Source organism: Hyperolius riggenbachi, chromosome 3 (genome assembly GCF_040937935.1).
Source record: "Hyperolius riggenbachi isolate aHypRig1 chromosome 3, aHypRig1.pri, whole genome shotgun sequence".
NCBI lineage: Eukaryota > Metazoa > Chordata > Amphibia > Anura > Hyperoliidae > Hyperolius > Hyperolius riggenbachi.
Window position 1 is genome coordinate 81035480 of NC_090648.1, and position 12644 is coordinate 81048123.

The 12644-nt window shown below is 47.1% G+C and overlaps 19 non-coding genes across 19 annotated transcripts; all 19 read left to right on the plus strand.

Annotated features, from left to right (window-relative positions):
* The first annotated feature begins 577 nt into the window (after positions 1 to 577).
* Positions 578 to 650, plus strand: TRNAR-ACG (transfer RNA arginine (anticodon ACG)). The gene has a single exon. It is a non-coding gene; the product is annotated as a tRNA-Arg (tRNA).
* Positions 651 to 653: 3 nt separating this feature from the next.
* Positions 654 to 725, plus strand: TRNAH-GUG (transfer RNA histidin (anticodon GUG)). The gene has a single exon. It is a non-coding gene; the product is annotated as a tRNA-His (tRNA).
* Positions 726 to 1650: 925 nt separating this feature from the next.
* Positions 1651 to 1723, plus strand: TRNAR-ACG (transfer RNA arginine (anticodon ACG)). The gene has a single exon. It is a non-coding gene; the product is annotated as a tRNA-Arg (tRNA).
* Positions 1724 to 1731: 8 nt separating this feature from the next.
* TRNAH-GUG (transfer RNA histidin (anticodon GUG)) lies at positions 1732 to 1803 on the plus strand. Its single transcript has one exon. It is a non-coding gene; the product is annotated as a tRNA-His (tRNA).
* Positions 1804 to 2728: 925 nt separating this feature from the next.
* TRNAR-ACG (transfer RNA arginine (anticodon ACG)) lies at positions 2729 to 2801 on the plus strand. Its single transcript has one exon. It is a non-coding gene; the product is annotated as a tRNA-Arg (tRNA).
* A 3-nt stretch (positions 2802 to 2804) lies between these two features.
* Positions 2805 to 2876, plus strand: TRNAH-GUG (transfer RNA histidin (anticodon GUG)). Its single transcript has one exon. It is a non-coding gene; the product is annotated as a tRNA-His (tRNA).
* Positions 2877 to 3801: 925 nt separating this feature from the next.
* TRNAR-ACG (transfer RNA arginine (anticodon ACG)) lies at positions 3802 to 3874 on the plus strand. Its single transcript has one exon. It is a non-coding gene; the product is annotated as a tRNA-Arg (tRNA).
* An 8-nt stretch (positions 3875 to 3882) lies between these two features.
* Positions 3883 to 3954, plus strand: TRNAH-GUG (transfer RNA histidin (anticodon GUG)). The gene has a single exon. It is a non-coding gene; the product is annotated as a tRNA-His (tRNA).
* Positions 3955 to 4879: 925 nt separating this feature from the next.
* On the plus strand, positions 4880 to 4952 carry TRNAR-ACG (transfer RNA arginine (anticodon ACG)). The gene has a single exon. It is a non-coding gene; the product is annotated as a tRNA-Arg (tRNA).
* Positions 4953 to 5957: 1005 nt separating this feature from the next.
* On the plus strand, positions 5958 to 6030 carry TRNAR-ACG (transfer RNA arginine (anticodon ACG)). The gene has a single exon. It is a non-coding gene; the product is annotated as a tRNA-Arg (tRNA).
* Positions 6031 to 7030: 1000 nt separating this feature from the next.
* Positions 7031 to 7103, plus strand: TRNAR-ACG (transfer RNA arginine (anticodon ACG)). The gene has a single exon. It is a non-coding gene; the product is annotated as a tRNA-Arg (tRNA).
* Positions 7104 to 7106: 3 nt separating this feature from the next.
* Positions 7107 to 7178, plus strand: TRNAH-GUG (transfer RNA histidin (anticodon GUG)). The gene has a single exon. It is a non-coding gene; the product is annotated as a tRNA-His (tRNA).
* Positions 7179 to 8103: 925 nt separating this feature from the next.
* Positions 8104 to 8176, plus strand: TRNAR-ACG (transfer RNA arginine (anticodon ACG)). The gene has a single exon. It is a non-coding gene; the product is annotated as a tRNA-Arg (tRNA).
* Positions 8177 to 8184: 8 nt separating this feature from the next.
* On the plus strand, positions 8185 to 8256 carry TRNAH-GUG (transfer RNA histidin (anticodon GUG)). The gene has a single exon. It is a non-coding gene; the product is annotated as a tRNA-His (tRNA).
* Positions 8257 to 9181: 925 nt separating this feature from the next.
* Positions 9182 to 9254, plus strand: TRNAR-ACG (transfer RNA arginine (anticodon ACG)). The gene has a single exon. It is a non-coding gene; the product is annotated as a tRNA-Arg (tRNA).
* Positions 9255 to 10254: 1000 nt separating this feature from the next.
* On the plus strand, positions 10255 to 10327 carry TRNAR-ACG (transfer RNA arginine (anticodon ACG)). Its single transcript has one exon. It is a non-coding gene; the product is annotated as a tRNA-Arg (tRNA).
* Positions 10328 to 10330: 3 nt separating this feature from the next.
* Positions 10331 to 10402, plus strand: TRNAH-GUG (transfer RNA histidin (anticodon GUG)). Its single transcript has one exon. It is a non-coding gene; the product is annotated as a tRNA-His (tRNA).
* Positions 10403 to 11408: 1006 nt separating this feature from the next.
* On the plus strand, positions 11409 to 11480 carry TRNAH-GUG (transfer RNA histidin (anticodon GUG)). Its single transcript has one exon. It is a non-coding gene; the product is annotated as a tRNA-His (tRNA).
* Positions 11481 to 12405: 925 nt separating this feature from the next.
* On the plus strand, positions 12406 to 12478 carry TRNAR-ACG (transfer RNA arginine (anticodon ACG)). Its single transcript has one exon. It is a non-coding gene; the product is annotated as a tRNA-Arg (tRNA).
* Positions 12479 to 12644: the final 166 nt, after the last annotated feature.

A 12644-nucleotide genomic window follows, 5' to 3' on the forward strand; every position in this document is an offset into this window, starting at 1 on the left:
CTGCTTTGACATTGTTCTGCACAGACAACTTTAACAGCAGACCCTGATCAATCATGCAGAGATAATGCTTTGAGGATTTTGCTCCTAGAAGGAGATAGAAGAACTTAGCCTGCCGTGCCCCACTCACAACAGACAGCTGCTCAGACAGAGGACCCTTTCCATACTGCTTGGCTTCACTCCTTGTCTTCACCCAGCAACTTTCCCGTTAACACTAACTACACTCGGTGCGGCTGCAACAACAACAGCTTAAGAAATGTGTGAATAACTCCGGGACTAGCATACAAAATGTGCCCTGATCCTATAGTGGCTAGTACTCTTTGTTATGGCTGCAAGCAACCTGGTGTGAATACGGTTTACGGCAGGCTGCTTTCTGCACTCCTCTTGCAACCTTCTTCAAGCTTTTAGAACAGCATTGTGAATATCTGGACTCAGAGAGAGCAAATTCATGACATTTTTATAGAGATTATCTCTCAAAGAAGTTCTCGCTACAGAAGACGTTCAGTGGAATAGGGCACTTCAACGAGGCCCGGTCTCCTTGCGGCCGCAAGAAAAACTTGCTATACGTATGTCAGCAGTAGGGCCAGTGGCGCAATGGATAACGCGTCTGACTACGGATCAGAAGATTGTAGGTTCGACTCCTACCTGGCTCGATTGCCGTGATCGTATAGTGGTTAGTACTCTGCGTTGTGGCCGCAGCAACCCCGGTTCGAATCCGGGTCACGGCAGGCTCTTTACTTTCTTCCTCTGCAACTATTTCTTCAGGTTGCAACCAATCTAGTGACTTTCTAAAGCATCCAGGAACCTTCGGCTCTGCTTGCTTCACTTCTTCATTACAACATTTTGCCTTTCTCTGCTTTGTAGCATCTTCAAACATCTTCACAAACACCATCCTCACATGGCATCTTGGCCTCACCAGTTGCCAGTCCCTTGCTAAGCCTAGGCCAACTTTCACCACTTGCCTTCCCCAAGAAACCCGCACAAGAAAAAGACCTATGTTACACAGAGCACTTGAGCATCAATTCACCTTGGCGCCCATACTTTGGATGGCTGCTAGCAATGCTTAAAGGACAACTCTGCTTTGACATTGTTCTGCACAGACAACTTTAACAGCAGACCCTGATCAATCATGCAGAGATAATGCTTTGAGGATTTTGCTCCTAGAAGGAGATAGAAGAACTTAGCCTGCCGTGCCCCACTCACAACAGACAGCTGCTCAGACAGAGGACCCTTTCCATACTGCTTGGCTTCACTCCTTGTCTTCACCCAGCAACTTTCCCGTTAACACTAACTACACTCGGTGCGGCTGCAACAACAACAGCTTAAGAAATGTGTGAATAACTCCGGGACTAGCATACAAAATGTGCCCTGATCCTATAGTGGCTAGTACTCTTTGTTATGGCTGCAAGCAACCTGGTGTGAATACGGTTTACGGCAGGCTGCTTTCTGCACTCCTCTTGCAACCTTCTTCAAGCTTTTAGAACAGCATTGTGAATATCTGGACTCAGAGAGAGCAAATTCATGACATTTTTATAGAGATTATCTCTCAAAGAAGTTCTCGCTACAGAAGACGTTCAGTGGAATAGGGCACTTCAACAAGGCCCGGTCTCCTTGCGGCCGCAAGAAAAACTTGCTATACGTATGTCAGCAGTAGGGCCAGTGGCGCAATGGATAACGCGTCTGACTACGGATCAGAAGATTGTAGGTTCGACTCCTACCTAGCTCGATTAACATGCCGTGATCGTATAGTGGTTAGTACTCTGCGTTGTGGCTGCAGCAACCCTGGTTCGAATCCGGGTCACGGCAGGCTCTTTACTTTCTTCCTCTGCAACTATTTCTTCAGGTTGCAACCAATCTAGTGACTTTCTAAAGCATCCAGGAACCTTCGGCTCTGCTTGCTTCACTTCTTCATTACAACATTTTGCCTTTCTCTGCTTTGTAGCATCTTCAAACATCTTCACAAACACCATCCTCACATGGCATCTTGGCCTCACCAGTTGCCAGTCCCTTGCTAAGCCTAGGCCAACTTTCACCACTTGCCTTCCCCAAGAAACCCGCACAAGAAAAAGACCTATGTTACACAGAGCACTTGAGCATCAATTCACCTTGGCGCCCATACTTTGGATGGCTGCTAGCAATGCTTAAAGGACAACTCTGCTTTGACATTGTTCTGCCCAGACAACTTTAACAGCAGACCCTGATCAATCATGCAGAGATAATGCTTTGAGGATTTTGCTCCTAGAAGGAGATAGAAGAACTTAGCCTGCCGTGCCCCACTCACAACAGACAGCTGCTCAGACAGAGGACCCTTTCCATACTGCTTGGCTTCACTCCTTGTCTTCACCCAGCAACTTTCCCGTTAACACTAACTACACTCGGTGCGGCTGCAACAACAACAGCTTAAGAAATGTGTGAATAACTCCGGGACTAGCATACAAAATGTGCCCTGATCCTATAGTGGCTAGTACTCTTTGTTATGGCTGCAAGCAACCTGGTGTGAATACGGTTTACGGCAGGCTGCTTTCTGCACTCCTCTTGCAACCTTCTTCAAGCTTTTAGAACAGCATTGTGAATATCTGGACTCAGAGAGAGCAAATTCATGACATTTTTATAGAGATTATCTCTCAAAGAAGTTCTCGCTACAGAAGACGTTCAGTGGAATAGGGCACTTCAACGAGGCCCGGTCTCCTTGCGGCCGCAAGAAAAACTTGCTATACGTATGTCAGCAGTAGGGCCAGTGGCGCAATGGATAACGCGTCTGACTACGGATCAGAAGATTGTAGGTTCGACTCCTACCTGGCTCGATTGCCGTGATCGTATAGTGGTTAGTACTCTGCGTTGTGGCCGCAGCAACCCCGGTTCGAATCCGGGTCACGGCAGGCTCTTTACTTTCTTCCTCTGCAACTATTTCTTCAGGTTGCAACCAATCTAGTGACTTTCTAAAGCATCCAGGAACCTTCGGCTCTGCTTGCTTCACTTCTTCATTACAACATTTTGCCTTTCTCTGCTTTGTAGCATCTTCAAACATCTTCACAAACACCATCCTCACATGGCATCTTGGCCTCACCAGTTGCCAGTCCCTTGCTAAGCCTAGGCCAACTTTCACCACTTGCCTTCCCCAAGAAACCCGCACAAGAAAAAGACCTATGTTACACAGAGCACTTGAGCATCAATTCACCTTGGCGCCCATACTTTGGATGGCTGCTAGCAATGCTTAAAGGACAACTCTGCTTTGACATTGTTCTGCACAGACAACTTTAACAGCAGACCCTGATCAATCATGCAGAGATAATGCTTTGAGGATTTTGCTCCTAGAAGGAGATAGAAGAACTTAGCCTGCCGTGCCCCACTCACAACAGACAGCTGCTCAGACAGAGGACCCTTTCCATACTGCTTGGCTTCACTCCTTGTCTTCACCCAGCAACTTTCCCGTTAACACTAACTACACTCGGTGCGGCTGCAACAACAACAGCTTAAGAAATGTGTGAATAACTCCGGGACTAGCATACAAAATGTGCCCTGATCCTATAGTGGCTAGTACTCTTTGTTATGGCTGCAAGCAACCTGGTGTGAATACGGTTTACGGCAGGCTGCTTTCTGCACTCCTCTTGCAACCTTCTTCAAGCTTTTAGAACAGCATTGTGAATATCTGGACTCAGAGAGAGCAAATTCATGACATTTTTATAGAGATTATCTCTCAAAGAAGTTCTCGCTACAGAAGACGTTCAGTGGAATAGGGCACTTCAACGAGGCCCGGTCTCCTTGCGGCCGCAAGAAAAACTTGCTATACGTATGTCAGCAGTAGGGCCAGTGGCGCAATGGATAACGCGTCTGACTACGGATCAGAAGATTGTAGGTTCGACTCCTACCTGGCTTGATTAACATGCCGTGATCGTATAGTGGTTAGTACTCTGCGTTGTGGCCGCAGCAACCCCGGTTCGAATCCGGGTCACGGCAGGCTCTTTACTTTCTTCCTCTGCAACTATTTCTTCAGGTTGCAACCAATCTAGTGACTTTCTAAAGCATCCAGGAACCTTCGGCTCTGCTTGCTTCACTTCTTCATTACAACATTTTGCCTTTCTCTGCTTTGTAGCATCTTCAAACATCTTCACAAACACCATCCTCACATGGCATCTTGGCCTCACCAGTTGCCAGTCCCTTGCTAAGCCTAGGCCAACTTTCACCACTTGCCTTCCCCAAGAAACCCGCACAAGAAAAAGTCCTATGTTACACAGAGCACTTGAGCATCAATTCACCTTGGCGCCCATACTTTGGATGGCTGCTAGCAATGCTTAAAGGACAACTCTGCTTTGACATTGTTCTGCACAGACAACTTTAACAGCAGACCCTGATCAATCATGCAGAGATAATGCTTTGAGGATTTTGCTCCTAGAAGGAGATAGAAGAACTTAGCCTGCCGTGCCCCACTCACAACAGACAGCTGCTCAGACAGAGGACCCTTTCCATACTGCTTGGCTTCACTCCTTGTCTTCACCCAGCAACTTTCCCGTTAACACTAACTACACTCGGTGCGGCTGCAACAACAACAGCTTAAGAAATGTGTGAATAACTCCGGGACTAGCATACAAAATGTGCCCTGATCCTATAGTGGCTAGTACTCTTTGTTATGGCTGCAAGCAACCTGGTGTGAATACGGTTTACGGCAGGCTGCTTTCTGCACTCCTCTTGCAACCTTCTTCAAGCTTTTAGAACAGCATTGTGAATATCTGGACTCAGAGAGAGCAAATTCATGACATTTTTATAGAGATTATCTCTCAAAGAAGTTCTCGCTACAGAAGACGTTCAGTGGAATAGGGCACTTCAACGAGGCCCGGTCTCCTTGCGGCCGCAAGAAAAACTTGCTATACGTATGTCAGCAGTAGGGCCAGTGGCGCAATGGATAACGCGCCTGACTACGGATCAGAAGATTGTAGGTTCGACTCCTACCTGGCTCGATTAACATGCCGTGATCGTATAGTGGTTAGTACTCTGTGTTGTGGCTGCAGCAACCCCGGTTCGAATCTGGGTCACGGTAGGCTCTTTACTTTCTTCCTCTGCAACTATTTCTTCAGGTTGCAACCAATCTAGTGACTTTCTAAAGCATCCAGGAACCTTAGGCTCTGCTTGCTTCACTTCTTCATTACAACATTTTGCCTTTCTCTGCTTTGTAGCATCTTCAAACATCTTCACAAACACCATCCTCACATGGCATCTTGGCCTCACCAGTTGCCAGTCCCTTGCTAAGCCTAGGCCAACTTTCACCACTTGCCTTCCCCAAGAAACCCGCACAAGAAAAAGACCTATGTTACACAGAGCACTTGAGCATCAATTCACCTTGGCGCCCATACTTTGGATGGCTGCTAGCAATGCTTAAAGGACAACTCTGCTTTGACATTGTTCTGCCCAGACAACTTTTACAGCAGACCCTGATCAATCATGCAGAGATAATGCTTTGAGGATTTTGCTCCTAGAAGGAGATAGAAGAACTTAGCCTGCCGTGCCCCACTCACAACAGACAGCTGCTCAGACAGAGGACCCTTTCCATACTGCTTGGCTTCACTCCTTGTCTTCACCCAGCAACTTTCCCGTTAACACTAACTACACTCGGTGCGGCTGCAACAACAACAGCTTAAGAAATGTGTGAATAACTCCGGGACTAGCATACAAAATGTGCCCTGATCCTATAGTGGCTAGTACTCTTTGTTATGGCTGCAAGCAACCTGGTGTGAATACGGTTTACGGCAGGCTGCTTTCTGCACTCCTCTTGCAACCTTCTTCAAGCTTTTAGAACAGCATTGTGAATATCTGGACTCAGAGAGAGCAAATTCATGACATTTTTATAGAGATTATCTCTCAAAGAAGTTCTTGCTACAGAAGACGTTCAGTGGAATAGGGCACTTCAACGAGGCCCGGTCTCCTTGCGGCCGCAAGAAAAACTTGCTATACGTATGTCAGCAGTAGGGCCAGTGGCGCAATGGATAACGCGTCTGACTACGGATCAGAAGATTGTAGGTTCGACTCCTACCTGGCTCGATTGCCGTGATCGTATAGTGGTTAGTACTCTGCGTTGTGGCCGCAGCAACCCGGGTTTGAATCCGGGTCACGGGAGGCTCTTTACTTTCTTCCTCTGCAACTATTTCTTCAGGTTGCAACCAATCTAGTGACTTTCTAAAGCATCCAGGAACCTTAGGCTCTGCTTGCTTCACTTCTTCATTACAACATTTTTCCTTTCTCTGCTTTGTAGCATCTTCAAACATCTTCACAAACACCATCCTCACATGGCATCTTGGCCTCACCAGTTGCCAGTCCCTTGCTAAGCCTAGGCCAACTTTCACCACTTGCCTTCCCCAAGAAACCCGCACAAGAAAAAGACCTATGTTACACAGAGCACTTGAGCATCAATTCACCTTGGCGCCCATACTTTGGATGGCTGCTAGCAATGCTTAAAGGACAACTCTGCTTTGACATTGTTCTGCACAGACAACTTTAACAGCAGACCCTGATCAATCATGCAGAGATAATGCTTTGAGGATTTTGCTCCTAGAAGGAGATAGAAGAACTTAGCCTGCCGTGCCCCACTCACAACAGACAGCTGCTCAGACAGAGGACCCTTTCCATACTGCTTGGCTTCACTCCTTGTCTTCACCCAGCAACTTTCCCGTTAACACTAACTACACTCGGTGCAGCTGCAACAACAACAGCTTAAGAAATGTGTGAATAACTCCGGGACTAGCATACAAAATGTGCCCTGATCCTATAGTGGCTAGTACTCTTTGTTATGGCTGCAAGCAACCTGGTGTGAATACGGTTTACGGCAGGCTGCTTTCTGCACTCCTCTTGCAACCTTCTTCAAGCTTTTAGAACAGCATTGTGAATATCTGGACTCAGAGAGAGCAAATTCATGACATTTTTATAGAGATTATCTCTCAAAGAAGTTCTCGCTACAGAAGACGTTCAGTGGAATAGGGCACTTCAACGAGGCCCGGTCTCCTTGCGGCCGCAAGAAAAACTTGCTATACGTATGTCAGCAGTAGGGCCAGTGGCGCAATGGATAACGCGTCTGACTACGGATCAGAAGATTGTAGGTTCGACTCCTACCTGGCTCGATTGCCGTGATCGTATAGTGGTTAGTACTCTGCGTTGTGGCTGCAGCAACCCCGGTTCGAATCCGGGTCACGGCAGGCTCTTTACTTTCTTCCTCTGCAACTATTTCTTCAGGTTGCAACCAATCTAGTGACTTTCTAAAGCATCCAGGAACCTTCGGCTCTGCTTGCTTCACTTCTTCATTACAACATTTTGCCTTTCTCTGCTTTGTAGCATCTTCAAACATCTTCACAAACACCATCCTCACATGGCATCTTGGCCTCACCAGTTGCCAGTCTCTTGCTAAGCCTAGGCCAACTTTCACCACTTGCCTTCCCCAAGAAACCCGCACAAGAAAAAGACCTATGTTACACAGAGCACTTGAGCATCAATTCACCTTGGCGCCCATACTTTGGATGGCTGCTAGCAATGCTTAAAGGACAACTCTGCTTTGACATTGTTCTGCACAGACAACTTTAACAGCAGACCCTGATCAATCATGCAGAGATAATGCTTTGAGGATTTTGCTCCTAGAAGGAGATAGAAGAACTTAGCCTGCCGTGCCCCACTCACAACAGACAGCTGCTCAGACAGAGGACCCTTTCCATACTGCTTGGCTTCACTCCTTGTCTTCACCCAGCAACTTTCCCGTTAACACTAACTACACTCGGTGCGGCTGCAACAACAACAGCTTAAGAAATGTGTGAATAACTCCGGGACTAGCATACAAAATGTGCCCTGATCCTATAGTGGCTAGTACTCTTTGTTATGGCTGCAAGCAACCTGGTGTGAATACGGTTTACGGCAGGCTGCTTTCTGCACTCCTCTTGCAACCTTCTTCAAGCTTTTAGAACAGCATTGTGAATATCTGGACTCAGAGAGAGCAAATTCATGACATTTTTATAGAGATTATCTCTCAAAGAAGTTCTCGCTACAGAAGACGTTCAGTGGAATAGGGCACTTCAACGAGGCCCGGTCTCCTTGCGGCCGCAAGAAAAACTTGCTATACGTATGTCAGCAGTAGGGCCAGTGGCGCAATGGATAACGCGTCTGACTACGGATCAGAAGATTGTAGGTTCGACTCCAACCTGGCTCGATTAACATGCCGTGATCGTATAGTGGTTAGTACTCTGCGTTGTGGCTGCAGCAACCCCGGTTCGAATCCGGGTCACGGCATGCTCTTTACTTTCTTCCTCTGCAACTATTTCTTCAGGTTGCAACCAATCTAGTGACTTTCTAAAGCATCCAGGAACCTTCGGCTCTGCTTGCTTCACTTCTTCATTACAACATTTTGCCTTTCTCTGCTTTGTAGCATCTTCAAACATCTTCACAAACACCATCCTCACATGGCATCTTGGCCTCACCAGTTGCCAGTCCCTTGCTAAGCCTAGGCCAACTTTCACCACTTGCCTTCCCCAAGAAACCCGCACAAGAAAAAGACCTATGTTACACAGAGCACTTGAGCATCAATTCACCTTGGCGCCCATACTTTGGATGGCTGCTAGCAATGCTTAAAGGACAACTCTGCTTTGACATTGTTCTGCCCAGACAACTTTAACAGCAGACCCTGATCAATCATGCAGAGATAATGCTTTGAGGATTTTGCTCCTAGAAGGAGATAGAAGAACTTAGCCTGCCGTGCCCCACTCACAACAGACAGCTGCTCAGACAGAGGACCCTTTCCATACTGCTTGGCTTCACTCCTTGTCTTCACCCAGCAACTTTCCCGTTAACACTAACTACACTCGGTGCGGCTGCAACAACAACAGCTTAAGAAATGTGTGAATAACTCCGGGACTAGCATACAAAATGTGCCCTGATCCTATAGTGGCTAGTACTCTTTGTTATGGCTGCAAGCAACCTGGTGTGAATACGGTTTACGGCAGGCTGCTTTCTGCACTCCTCTTGCAACCTTCTTCAAGCTTTTAGAACAGCATTGTGAATATCTGGACTCAGAGAGAGCAAATTCATGACATTTTTATAGAGATTATCTCTCAAAGAAGTTCTCGCTACAGAAGACGTTCAGTGGAATAGGGCACTTCAACGAGGCCCGGTCTCCTTGCGGCCGCTAGAAAAACTTGCTATACGTATGTCAGCAGTAGGGCCAGTGGCGCAATGGATAACGCGTCTGACTACGGATCAGAAGATTGTAGGTTCGACTCCTACCTGGTTCGATTGCCGTGATCGTATAGTGGTTAGTACTCTGCGTTGTGGCCGCAGCAACCCGGGTTCGAATCCGGGTCACGGCAGGCTCTTTACTTTCTTCCTCTGCAACTATTTCTTCAGGTTGCAACCAATCTAGTGACTTTCTAAAGCATCCAGGAACCTTAGGCTCTGCTTGCTTCACTTCTTCATTACAACATTTTTCCTTTCTCTGCTTTGTAGCATCTTCAAACATCTTCACAAACACCATCCTCACATGGCATCTTGGCCTCACCAGTTGCCAGTCCCTTGCTAAGCCTAGGCCAACTTTCACCACTTGCCTTCCCCAAGAAACCCGCACAAGAAAAAGACCTATGTTACACAGAGCACTTGAGCATCAATTCACCTTGGCGCCCATACTTTGGATGGCTGCTAGCAATGCTTAAAGGACAACTCTGCTTTGACATTGTTCTGCCCAGACAACTTTAACAGCAGACCCTGATCAATCATGCAGAGATAATGCTTTGAGGATTTTGCTCCTAGAAGGAGATAGAAGAACTTAGCCTGCCGTGCCCCACTCACAACAGACAGCTGCTCAGACAGAGGACCCTTTCCATACTGCTTGGCTTCACTCCTTGTCTTCACCCAGCAACTTTCCCGTTAACACTAACTACACTCGGTGCAGCTGCAACAACAACAGCTTAAGAAATGTGTGAATAACTCCGGGACTAGCATACAAAATGTGCCCTGATCCTATAGTGGCTAGTACTCTTTGTTATGGCTGCAAGCAACCTGGTGTGAATACGGTTTACGGCAGGCTGCTTTCTGCACTCCTCTTGCAACCTTCTTCAAGCTTTTAGAACAGCATTGTGAATATCTGGACTCAGAGAGAGCAAATTCATGACATTTTTATAGAGATTATCTCTCAAAGAAGTTCTCGCTACAGAAGACGTTCAGTGGAATAGGGCACTTCAACGAGGCCCGGTCTCCTTGCGGCCGCAAGAAAAACTTGCTATACGTATGTCAGCAGTAGGGCCAGTGGCGCAATGGATAACGCGTCTGACTACGTATCAGAAGATTGTAGGTTCGACTCCTACCTGGCTCGATTGCCGTGATCGTATAGTGGTTAGTACTCTGCGTTGTGGCCGCAGCAACCCCGGTTCGAATCCGGGTCACGGCAGGCTCTTTACTTTCTTCCTCTGCAACTATTTCTTCAGGTTGCAACCAATCTAGTGACTTTCTAAAGCATCCAGGAACCTTCGGCTCTGCTTGCTTCACTTCTTCATTACAACATTTTGCCTTTCTCTGCTTTGTAGCATCTTCAAACATCTTCACAAACACCATCCTCACATGGCATCTTGGCCTCACCAGTTGCCAGTCCCTTGCTAAGCCTAGGCCAACTTTCACCACTTGCCTTCCCCAAGAAACCCGCACAAGAAAAAGACCTATGTTACACAGAGCACTTGAGCATCAATTCACCTTGGCGCCCATACTTTGGATGGCTGCTAGCAATGCTTAAAGGACAACTCTGCTTTGACATTGTTCTGCACAGACAACTTTAACAGCAGACCCTGATCAATCATGCAGAGATAATGCTTTGAGGATTTTGCTCCTAGAAGGAGATAGAAGAACTTAGCCTGCCGTGCCCCACTCACAACAGACAGCTGCTCAGACAGAGGACCCTTTCCATACTGCTTGGCTTCACTCCTTGTCTTCACCCAGCAACTTTCCCGTTAACACTAACTACACTCGGTGCGGCTGCAACAACAACAGCTTAAGAAATGTGTGAATAACTCCGGGACTAGCATACAAAATGTGCCCTGATCCTATAGTGGCTAGTACTCTTTGTTATGGCTGCAAGCAACCTGGTGTGAATACGGTTTACGGCAGGCTGCTTTCTGCACTCCTCTTGCAACCTTCTTCAAGCTTTTAGAACAGCATTGTGAATATCTGGACTCAGAGAGAGCAAATTCATGACATTTTTATAGAGATTATCTCTCAAAGAAGTTCTCGCTACAGAAGACGTTCAGTGGAATAGGGCACTTCAACGAGGCCCGGTCTCCTTGCGGCCGCAAGAAAAACTTGCTATACGTATGTCAGCAGTAGGGCCAGTGGCGCAATGGATAACGCGTCTGACTACGGATCAGAAGATTGTAGGTTCTACTCCAACCTGGCTCGATTAACATGCCGTGATCGTATAGTGGTTAGTACTCTGCGTTGTGGCTGCAGCAACCCTGGTTCGAATCCGGGTCACGGCAGGCTCTTTACTTTCTTCCTCTGCAACTATTTCTTCAGGTTGCAACCAATCTAGTGACTTTCTAAAGCATCCAGGAACCTTCGGCTCTGCTTGCTTCACTTCTTCATTACAACATTTTGCCTTTCTCTGCTTTGTAGCATCTTCAAACATCTTCACAAACACCATCCTCACATGGCATCTTGGCCTCACCAGTTGCCAGTCCCTTGCTAAGCCTAGGCCAACTTTCACCACTTGCCTTCCCCAAGAAACCCGCACAAGAAAAAGACCTATGTTACACAGAGCACTTGAGCATCAATTCACCTTGGCGCCCATACTTTGGATGGCTGCTAGCAATGCTTAAAGGACAACTCTGCTTTGACATTGTTCTGCCCAGACAACTTTAACAGCAGACCCTGATCAATCATGCAGAGATAATGCTTTGAGGATTTTGCTCCTAGAAGGAGATAGAAGAACTTAGCCTGCCGTGCCCCACTCACAACAGACAGCTGCTCAGACAGAGGACCCTTTCCATACTGCTTGGCTTCACTCCTTGTCTTCACCCAGCAACTTTCCCGTTAACACTAACTACACTCGGTGCGGCTGCAACAACAACAGCTTAAGAAATGTGTGAATAACTCCGGGACTAGCATACAAAATGTGCCCTGATCCTATAGTGGCTAGTACTCTTTGTTATGGCTGCAAGCAACCTGGTGTGAATACGGTTTACGGCAGGCTGCTTTCTGCACTCCTCTTGCAACCTTCTTCAAGCTTTTAGAACAGCATTGTGAATATCTGGACTCAGAGAGAGCAAATTCATGACATTTTTATAGAGATTATCTCTCAAAGAAGTTCTCGCTACAGAAGACGTTCAGTGGAATAGGGCACTTCAACGAGGCCCGGTCTCCTTGCGGCCGCAAGAAAAACTTGCTATACGTATTTCAGCAGTAGGGCCAGTGGCGCAATGGATAACGCGTCTGACTACGGATCAGAAGATTGTAGGTTCGACTCCTACCTGGCTCGATTGCCGTGATCGTATAGTGGTTAGTACTCTGCGTTGTGGCCGCAGCAACCCGGGTTCGAATCCGGGTCACGGCAGGCTCTTTACTTTCTTCCTCTGCAACTATTTCTTCAGGTTGCAACCAATCTAGTGACTTTCTAAAGCATCCAGGAACCTTAGGCTCTGCTT